Source organism: Periplaneta americana, chromosome 11 (genome assembly GCF_040183065.1).
Source record: "Periplaneta americana isolate PAMFEO1 chromosome 11, P.americana_PAMFEO1_priV1, whole genome shotgun sequence".
In the NCBI taxonomy this organism is placed as follows: domain Eukaryota; kingdom Metazoa; phylum Arthropoda; class Insecta; order Blattodea; family Blattidae; genus Periplaneta; species Periplaneta americana.
Window position 1 is genome coordinate 170,969,008 of NC_091127.1, and position 7,831 is coordinate 170,976,838.

Sequence of the window (7,831 nt, forward strand, 5' to 3'; positions counted from 1 at the left end):
CCGGTAAGATACAGTGCAAAAACCACTAAATTGCTATATTGTCAATGCAAAATCAGATTATTTTACACCTGTGAATGTTAAAAAGGCCGATAAATCTCTATATGAGCAATACAAATTTCATCAATTTTACCCGCTAAACTTACAATGAAAAACGCTAGATCTAGCGGAAAAACCGCTGCATTGGCAACACTCTGCCTAATTCCAGAAACACGAAATCCACTATGAAGCTGCTAAAATTCCGCTACGGTATGGGGTAGAGCTCTTTCGTTGAGTTCTTAACGTCCCTGATTAGTGCTAATATAGAAGACTAGGTATAATCACAGTCTATAAAATAGTACAATGAACATGTCACAGGATATAATATATGGCAGTGGCACAATGCTTGAGGGTTGGCCTCTAAACGAAAACTAAGAGGTGGAACTTAAACTGAGAGGATTCAATCGGCATTGGCACTGGAATCCGGTGTGGCTTAGTGGATAAAGCGTCAATATGGAGAGCTGAAAGCCAGGGTTCGAGTCCCGGTGCCAGAGAGAATTTTTCTCCACTCCACCAATCCTTCATTAGAATTTAGGAATATACAGTAATTTTAGTTTTCTGTATTAACATGGAACGTTTAAGTGGACATCTATTCGGGAAAAATGTCAGTTACCATTTTTGTGTAATAATTCACGCGACTCTTGCTCCTTAGCACGCCGATGCAACTTGCAACATATCGTTGTTTCTTAGTGGCAGAGGGCCAATACAATCTGCAATTTATCATTATTGGAAAAATAAATGAAGTTTCAATCTCATCGTAATTAGGCCATATGTATTACATTCAAGATATTATTAGTGGCTTAAGCAGCCACATTTCAAGCAATTATAGGGAGGTCTTGATAATCCATTTTGAATCTTGCGTACATCACTTTTAACACTTGAATATAATTAATTGATGAACTAGTGGACTTACTCGTGTTAAATATGTAATATTTGTCCGGCTTACAGCTGTTTCAGTGCATCACGCATCATCATCAGAGCCTACTAGATCGCGGCGATTTGATCAAATCCTCAACACACAGATCAATTTCAGTACACACACACTATTCGATTCCACAATCCAACACATTCCAACAATAAAACACACCCTCCTAACAGGCAGAGAAGTTCGAGATGACGCCGCGATCTAGTAGGCTCTGATGATGGTGCGTGATGCACTGAAACAGCTGTAAGCCGGACAAATATTACATATTTAACACGAGTAAGTCCACTAGTTCATCAATTAATTATAGAGATTCTACGAATCCCCTGCCTTACTTTTTGTTTCAAAGATTGTTATTCTCCTCCAAGATACTGTACTTAAAATACGTAAAATCTAATTTGTATGTATGTATGTATGTATGTATGTATGTATGTATGTATGTATGTATGTATGTATGTAGGGGAGACTGTTGTACCTTGAAACACTTTTCATATATATTTTTTTTTTAATTTTGGGAAATGAAATTTTTTAAATGAAAAAATGCTTGAAATAATTATTGAAGATTTCTTTACAACTTCCTGTATGTATTTTCCTGTTTTACAGATCTATTAAGGATGGAAAAAATAAAATGAAGGGATATGTAATGTGTTCAAAGGTACAACAGGATCATGTACCTTGGAACATACCCTCTTGTAAGTTGGAACACATACAATATAGGTGGGAATATAGCTGTAAAAACTGACAATTATATTTAAAATGTATTTGCAATCATAAACCAGAGCAGGCTTCTCTGATTGAGATTTTATTTCCTGGAGGAGCAATAACTGCTTCAACAGCTTTCTTCAAGGCATCCGGATCAATTGGGGACCTCTTAACTCCAGACTTACTTCGTGACATGACCTTAAAATAAAAGAAAAACCAAAACTGATAGTATCGTATAATTTGAAACATGTTCCATGGTACAAGATGTTTTGTGTTCAAAGGTACAAGAGGGTGCACATTTAAACAAATATGGCTCCGAAAACTAGAGAGTCAAATAAATCATGGAAATTAAAATATGTTATTACTCACCAGATGATAGGGAACACACCGTGCTTGAAATATATTAACAAATGCAATCTGGTTTTGCGTTAGAAAACACACATCAATGAACGAAATGTTTACTTCTGGTACTAAAAAACTTATTTTGTCCACGGAACTCGCATTTTGCAATAAATCAAACTGAAACTACAACCAGACCTACTTAGCGGCTTTATCTACAATCTACTTCATTTTGAGTCCTCTAGGTAGCAGCAAAAATTAAAAAACAAAAAATGTTCAAAGGTACACTATGCTAAAGGTACAACAGTCTCCCCTATGTATGTATATATTTATTTATTTATTTATTTATTAGCCGTCAGAATACAAGGATTCATGGCATCGTCAAATAACAATTACATGTTAATACAATAGTATAATAGTAATGTAAACAAATACAATAGTAATGACAACAATTATAATTACAACATAATAATAATAATCACTTTCTAACATTGTATATTTTATTATAATGACAATCTTGGCAGTTTGTGCTTCTACCAGGTACATGAAGAGGAAGGTAAGGAGCAGTAAACAGGGAAAACAGCAGCAATCAATAACAGTATATAAAACAGAGATTGTTACATTTCCTGTTCAAGATTTAAATTTAGGTACTCGTTTATGCTCAGTGGCATGTACTTCAACAGTATATTTTTTACCGATTTCTTGAAAATTTTTTGGGTACACTTCCTGATATGTAAGGGGAGCTTGTTGTATAATTATGAGATATACTGTTAAGACTTCTGGTAAGCCTGTGATATTTTAATAGTAATATACGTTACAAGAGCGGTATGTTGACGTTTTCATGTTCGAGGAAAAGACTGAAAAAGCGAAACGTAGTTGAGCTTTTTTAATTTCCGAGAACATGAAAACAAAAATACCGCTCGTGTATCGTACATTATTTTATGCGAAGATCGTTTATTACATGCCTGAAAGACGAATTTCTAATTAGTTGCAATGAAATCTCCATCTTGGTTTCTGTTTAATGACGGCAACTTCGGAAAACCAAAATATCTTTCTTCAACATTGTTGCTATAAAATGTTTTCTGTGTTTACTATACTCCAGCAGGCCTGATATACGTCTGTCTTTTTTTTCCCCCAGTCTATAAATGCGAACTTAAAATAAACGGTAAGGTTATGTAATGATTTATTTTTCATTTTAATATTTTAACAATATTATTTATATAACATATTGCAGTAATAAAATCCGCATCTGGAATCTTGTTGATTTTTTCACGGCTTCCTTAATATTACTTGTATCAGGAATGCAATAAGTTTCGTGGAGTAGTAGACTTTACTTAATTTTTGCAAATATTTAAAAACAATAATTAACATTGCAATTTAGGTGAAATTGCAGTGGTAAGCTTCCAATTTATAATTATTACTATGTTAAACGTCTCTAAAAATAATATGTTAAAAGCCTAAAGCAGTAAAATAAATGTCGCGCTTAAGCGGTAAGAAGAGGGAAATTGTTATGTGTGTTACGTTGGGAATACTGAATGTGGTATTTCACACTTACCGCATATTGGTTCTGTGCGGAAAACAAGCAAATACGCACGATCTCGCACAAATGCATATTACTGGAAGTTCTAGTGTTGTAGTCATGGTATTCAGAGTTTGGTATAAACTGATGGATGTAACAGACTGTTTCTAGTACGTAGATACAGGGGACCGGTAGTATATTGAGCTCTTTAAAAATGCCTCTGCTCTCGTCCGTATTGGAACTTGTTTCATGATTTTTATTATTCTCTTCTGCAATTTTAGTATCTGTAAGGATTTTTATGATGAGGCCCAAATGATTATGCCACATGCAATAACTGAGTGTACATAACCATAGTATATTGACAATAGAAGCTTCAGGGGCGATATTTTGGTTAAGATACGAAAGACATAACATAATCTGGACAATTTTTCATTCAAGAATTGTACATGATATTCCCATGTTAGATTTGAGTTAATGTATATGCCTAGGAACTTTGTATAACTTTCTTCCTTAATCGGTTAATCCTGATATTATTAAGTAATATTTGGACAGGATCGTGTAATTGTTGTTGTCTAATTAAATTTATATCTCCCTGTCTCCCTTTTCCCCAGCAACCCATTGTGACAAGCAGATATATTCAGAAGCTTACATTCTCACATCACCTGCGTGTTCGAATTCATCCCGAGCCAAAACGTCATGTCAACATGAAATAACAAAATATAAGAACAAATAAATAATAATCTATGGACGCTACGGCCCTGGTAATACTGAACTAAACGCTGCCATTCTCTTTTAAAGTACCGTAAAAGTTTCAAAAGGCCGTTGCGTTGTGGAAAGTTACTGCAACCAATTAACAAATAGAACTGCTAATGAAACATAACGAAGTTCTACTCTGAACTGACTCCTGTTCGTTCCTATTTCGTGTTTCTTCATGATCTTGAATCATGATTAATAACTCATAGCCTACTTTGTGAGTTGATGGAATGATACACTACGATGATGGGGAAGGGAATCCCCACGTGAAGACATCACATATTATTTTGAAACGCTAAGTAATGCCAACCTTTTCCCAAACAATTATGATTTAAGGTTAATTATATGAAAAACTAGAATAAATTACATATTCATTTTGAGCATCCAAAACTCCAGATTTATCACTAAGAATTTCGATATGTCGCTAATGATTCTTTGTCACCAAAAGGCTTTAAAGAACACCAAATCTGGTGACAAAATCACGGCATTGGCACCACTGAACTGGAAAATTAGCCGGTAGAGTTGCCGAAAGTGCAGGGGGCGGAGGAAAAGAGAGAGAGAGAGAGAGAGAGAGAGAGAGAGAGAGAGAGAGAGAGAGAGAGAGAGAGAAATTTAAAAGCAGACAGATTAAAAAATAAACACATAAGAAACGAAAAAAGTCCAAGCTTCCAGCATTTCAAAACCAAGCATTAAAGTATAGATAGAGCTCATGGAAGAAGAAACATAGAAGGTGAAGAATAGGAAATGATAACATTTTAATCGTCAAGAAAAGAAAACAAAAATTATAAAAACAAAGCTAAATGACATTGTAAGACCTAAAACGCGATGGTGTTAACTATTCTTAGGAACGCGTGGTAGCGTTGCGGTTAAGGCATGACACTACAAGTCAGAAGGTAGCGGGTTCGATTCTCGATGGTGTCATGGCTTTTCCCCATTGATCTAATCTTCCGGCCGCATTATGGTCCTGGGATTTACTCAGTCTCTAAAAGAAATGAGTATCAGGGGAACTTCCTTGTGGGTAAAAGCGGCGGATGTGTAAGGTGGGAACCTTAACCTTCCGCCACCCTCTGGCCAATTTGGCCTGTAATGGGGTTGACTTTACTTTTATCCAACAATCAGTGGCGGTTATTCAAGTGAAGTACATGAAGGCCACCTTCACCCCTTTTTTCGTATTTTAATAAAATATATTTTATCAATAAATTAAAATAAAATGAATTCTTCACTAAACCATATTTTGCTCTACTTTTTAATATCTTGTTCGGCTTAATCCGCTCAGTTAACGTTCACTGCAGCACTTCACATGAACCCCTCACCAGCCAGGCCACGTGGCTAGCAGACCAGCTGAAGGTCCGAATGAGACTTTCCTTTTCGCCTTCAGTACACACACCCGGTTGCCATGACAACGAGTTGCTTACTATGACTTACCGGTCCCTTTTGCAAGGGTATTAGGAAGGTCTGGCGAGCAGGCATTCATCTCCTTTCTCTGTTCTTGAAAGACAGAATCTCTCTCTCGTCCAAACATTGGACCAGGGTGGCAAACTGTAATATTTTGCAACTAAATAAGAAAACATAAATTATTGTGTAAAGAAGTTAAATATTGCTTAAATTTAGTATATAACATATCTATTTTTGTATTTTTTAACGTTAGCACCTCTTGAATATTATGTTTTGTATAGATTTTGAAATAATTTGAATACCCTGTAATGAAGAAAGTTGGCATAACATTTGAAACTACGTTGTCCATTTGACCCGCGCAGACCAACGATTTCGCTTTTAGTCTATAGGCCTACGTATTCTTTGTTGTGACAAGTGGAGCGAAATGTGAAGGTGTTACTGTGTATTAATGCGATGAAAACATGAATCCGTTAAACGATTTAGTGTGTAATGTTTTGGAAACACCGTTCTCTCGTTGGTGTGCAGAAGATAAGCAAGATATTTTAAAATACCGCAGAACAACAACTCACATTAATATAACTATGAAAAAAGTCGCGGTCTTCACAGCCATGCAGATTCAGCTGAACACATTAAATGTATTTTGCAATTAAAGGCACTGCAGAAGAACGTGAACATCATTGCGGATGCACTAAAGGAAATTACTAGGTTATACGTAAGTCAATTTAATGAAAACGTACGTTTAAATAGACTGGTAATGCACACCGTAATCGATACGGTATTGTTTCTAAGCAGGAGTTGGCTTTTCGCGGTCATGATGAGAGTATTTCGTCACTGAAAACGGGAATTTCAAAGAATTATTGGCTCTCATTTCATTGGCCCTTTGAAAATTAGAAATCACTATGAAAAAATTAGGCCTGTTTTTTCTGGGAAATCTAAAACGATTCAGAATGAAATAATTGATTGTATTTCTGAATGCATCAATGAACTTGCAAGAGATGAAATTACTAATGCCCCTTTCTTTTCCGTTCAAGTGTAAGTTTTCTATTCAAGAGAATACTGCTTTGATTTAGTAGTAGCTACTTGATTTTACTGGATAGGTAAGCTTATATTGGAAGTTGCATGTTCCGAAGTTGATTTAAAATATGAATACAGTTTACGATTGTGATTTTGAATTTTGTTATGGGTAATATTCCTTGTGTACTCTTTTAATTTGATGTGTTGTATAAAATGTGTTAGATTTGGTCTTTTTTATGTTATGTAGACTTGTGGTTGTTTTATTATGTTGTGGTATGTATTGTGTGGAAGTTTTGTTGGGACAGTGAATTCTTCGGGGTTAAGGGGACGTAGCTTCCGAAAATGTTGAAAATTTGTTTATTTTATATGCTGTGCTTTTCATAAAACTTAAGAAAATGGTTAATATATTACATTAATTCATATGCCCATCGTATAGGTTACAAAAGCATTCGCGCCGTCACGGCTATAACTTACAATTCCAGGAAATTACCTAGAATTCTATTGACCTTCACCTAATTTATCCGGCACGAGCCGCCACTGCCAACAATTCGTAACTTAATTTGATAGGAAGACGGATCAGACCTGATGATTTATGATGATGATAATGCACTTAACGGTTATTGGACATAATTTATTCATATTGTATTTCTCTTTTCGAAACCAGTACGGCATTTGCTTGTCATTGAAAGGTGCAGGGGAAAAACAAAACGTCACAGCTATAGGTCATTATCTAAAATAATGACTTACTACTTAGTGGAATATTTCGCTATCTTCCCTTCCTTTGTTAGTGAAAACTGCCTTCAAAATGACTCATCCGACTTAAATAAATAGGTGGTGATAAGAACCCACATCAAGGTTAAGTATGACTTCGGACTGAATGCCTTCAAGAGTGACAGTTAGGTCATTAATAAATTTTTCTTTCGACTGAACTAGACAAAAGTGCTACCAACCTCGAATCAGGAATTTAAGCCTGAAAAATGAAGGAGGCAAGTTTTTAAAAGAACATTGAAGCAGGAGTGTAATCGTAAATAAAATAGTACCAGAGCACTTCGCGAGAAATGTATTATTATTATTATTTATTTATTTTATTTTATTGCTAGTAAATTAAAAATGAGTACAAGTTAATATATAATAATAATAATAATAATAAT